Here is a 3,972-nt window from a genome sequence, read left to right as displayed (position 1 = left end):
GCATCAGCTTTGCTGTAGTGTAGCCAGTGGCTTCATGCTCTGCTGTTCTATAGGTCATCAGCAGTAGAGGGAGTAAAACATCCCAGTCATCTTGGTGGCTATTACAAAACTTTGCCAATTCCTGTTCTAGTGTCCAATTGTACTTTTATACCATCCCATCAGACTGTGGGTGAAGTGGCGTTGTCCCGGTCTTTCATATGCCAAACAACTTGCAGCATTCATGGAACACAGCTGATTCAAAGTTACGGTCTTGATATGAATGCAGTTCGTATGGCATACCAAACCTGAAGAAGAAATCACTAACAGCGAAAGCTGCTGTTGTAGCTTCCTGATTTGGTATTGCATATGCATCACCACACAAATGTACCTGTTTCCAGCACGAGTTTGGGGGCAAAGGACCAGCAATGTCAACGGCTACTCTTTCCATTGGTGCGCCAACTTGATATAACTTCATTGGAGCACGTCCCTTATGCTTGAGTCTCCTTTTAGCACAACATATACTGCAAGTGCTGCACCATTCTTCCACATCTTACCTCATACCTATCCAGTAAAATCTCTGTCGTAGGTGGCACAATGTATTTCTTAGCTCCGAGATGTCCTCCTGTTAAACTATCATTGGATTGATGCAGCATAACTTTCTAGGTAGAACTGTTTGCCAGGTCGTCATTTTCCCATCTGCAGTTTCCCATCTCTGGAGAAGAATACCATCTTCAAGCTTCAACTGGTCCCATTGTGCCCAATAGTTCTTAGTCACAGGGCTTAAGCTAGACACCTTCTCCCAAAGCAGGGTGCAAAACACTTGCTTTTAGAAAATCAATTATTGGCTTCAAATCTTGGTCTTTCTCCTGCTCTGCTTTAATATCAATACCTGGTTCCATTTCACCGTCATCAACTCCTTCATTCACTTTGACTTTCAGCTGGTTTCGGCAGAGTTTTCGGCTTAGTCCATCAGCATTTCCATGAGATTTTCCTTCTCTGTATTCAATATCATAATTATACTGGTCTATCTTTCCAATCCAATGTGTCAGTTGTCCCTCTGGGTTTTTTAATGATCTTCACCAGCGTAATGCAGCATGGTCTGTCCTGATGGTAAACCTAACCCCATAGCAGTTAGGATGGAAATATGTCAGACTCTTTACGATAGCATGGAGTTCCCTCCGTGTTGTACAGTAGTTCCACTCTGGTCTACTCAGGACCCTACTGAAGTAGGCCACCACATGTTCCTTTTCACCCACTTTCTGAGACAACACTCCTCCAGTTCCGCCATTACTAGCATCACAATCCAGTATGTACAGCTGTGAGAGATTTGGAAGCTTTAAAAGTGGAGCTGGGGCCAATTTTTCTTTCAATGTCTTGAAAAAATGCTGGCAAGAAACTGTCCATTCGAACTTCTGATCCTTTTTTGTCCAATCATGTAGTGGAACAACTATAATCCTTCACAAACTTCTGGTAATAGGTACAGATTCCCAAGAAACTTCTTTACTCTCCCACATTGTCTGGTGTTGGCCAATCATGCACTGCTTTCACCTTGTCAGGATCAGTTCGCACACCATTTTCACTTACAATGAATTACGTACCACATAGTTCCTTTATTATATCAGTCTGAGATAATGACTTCTGTGATAATATTATAATTACGTAACACACAGTTTCTTTACAATATCAGTCTGAAATAATGACTTCTGTGATAATATTATAGTTACGTACCACATAGTTCCTTTATTATATCAGTCTGAAATAATGACTTATGTGATAATATTATAGTTACGTACCACACAGTTTCTTTACAATATCAGTCTGAAATAATTACTTCTGTGGTAATATTATAGTTACGTACCACACAGTTTCTTTACAATATCAGTCTGAAATAATTACTTCTGTGATAATATTATAGTTACGTACCACACAGTTTCTTTACAATATCAGTCTGAGATAATGACTTCTATGGTGATATTATAGTTACGTACCACACAGTTCCTTTACAATATCAATCTGAAATAATGACTTCTGTGGTAATGTTGTAGTTATGTGCCAGAGTTTTTATATTGCCAGTATATGAAATAATGACTTTTGTGGTAATATTGTAGTTATGTACCACACAGTTTTTTACAATGTCAGTCCGTGAAATAATGACTTTTGTGGTAATATTGTATTTACGTACCACACAGTTTTTTACAATATCAGAACCTGATTTTTTGCACTTAATTACCTTAAGTCAACAATTCAACTTGAATTTAAAGGAGATTCTTTTATGTCGTGTGTCATACTGTAGGTAATTGTAAAAATCTTTCATGACAGTGACGACGTTATTTACATGAACCTAGAACAAGTTTCCTGTCAAAGGATACTGTCGCTGTGATGGGGTTACTACAGCTATATCATGTGTTCGATGTAAAAATGAAGGTCCAAGTTAAAGCAGACGATTAAAATAAAACTCATATCGATGCTACAGTATACCAGAGCTCTTGATGTTGTACATATTAGGGTTGCTGTATTTACATCGTTCGTTATTGATTTTTGTATAATTATTATAAATTACAAATATCGCTAGTAGGCGTTACCACATAATTTAGTTGTTTAATATAACTACAGTGATATTAACTACATAATTGAAAATTCACTGAGAACTAGAGTTCAACTAGAGTCCCTTTACTACTGTTTGCAAGCACGATAGGCTTAGTTAGATGTACTAATGATGAACGTCTTTAGCTGTGATAAGCCTAATCATGATCGTGTTGAAGTACATTATTCGTTTTGGTTACTCCTACGAACTGAAATTTCAGAAATTATGCTTCACACATAAATAGATCTGCGAAAATAGGCGTAGGACTGTTATTTTTTTCATAATTAATAGATTTTTCATTTCTGGAAAATTTTATGAGGCTCCGGTAAATACAAAATGAATCCAGTTAGATACATATTGTTGCGTCAGCGAGGTCACGCCACTCGTTCTCTCGTTCTCAAGTGAAAATGGCTGAAGCAGATAAACCTAAGACCCATTTATTTATGGCCAAGGTCTCTGGCAATACTGTGTGATGCCATTCGGGCTCAGCAATGCTCCAGCAACATTTGAGAGGCTGATGGAGAGAGTACTGGAAGGCCTACAATGGAGGATAGCACTAGTGTACTTGGATGATGTCATTGTGTTTGCACCAACATTTGATGAGGAAGTATCCTGGCAAGAGGAAATATTCAAGCGTTTGAGGCAGTAAACCTCAAACTCCATCCCAAGAAATGCCACTTGTTCCAGAAAGAGGTGCTTTACTTGGGTCAACTTCTGTGATAATGTTATAGTTACGTAACACACAGTTTCTTTACAATATCAGTCTGAAATAATTACTTCTGTGATAATATTATAGTTACATAACACACAGTTTCTTTACAATATCAGTCTGAAATAATGACTTCTGTGATAATATTATAATTATTTCAGACTGATATTGTAAAGAAACTGTGTGATACGTAACTATAATATTACCACAGAAGTCATTATCTCAGATTGATATTGTAAAGAAACTGTGTGATACATAACTATAATATTACCACAGAAGTCATTATCTCAGATTGATATTGTAAAGAAACTGTGTGATACGTAACTATAATATTATCACAGCAGTCATTATTTCAGACTGATATTGTAAAGAAACTGTGTGGTACATAAGTATAATATTACCACAGCAGTCATTATTTCAGATTGATATTGTAAAGAAACTGTGTGGTACATAAGTATTATATTACCACAGCAGTCATTATTTCAGACTGATATTGTAAAGAAACTGTGGTAAAGAAACTGTGTGGTACGTAACTATAATATTATCACAGAAGTCATTATTTCAGATTGATATTGTAAAGAAACTGTGTGGTACGTAACTATAATATTATCACATAAGTCATTATTTCAGACTGATATAATAAAGGAACTATGTGGTACGTAACTATAATATTATCACATAAGTCATTATTTCAGACTGA

Source organism: Limulus polyphemus, unplaced genomic scaffold, assembly GCF_000517525.1.
Source record: "Limulus polyphemus unplaced genomic scaffold, Limulus_polyphemus-2.1.2 Scaffold1504, whole genome shotgun sequence".
In the NCBI taxonomy this organism is placed as follows: Eukaryota; Metazoa; Arthropoda; class Merostomata; order Xiphosura; family Limulidae; genus Limulus; species Limulus polyphemus.
This window is presented reverse-complemented; position numbering follows the sequence as displayed.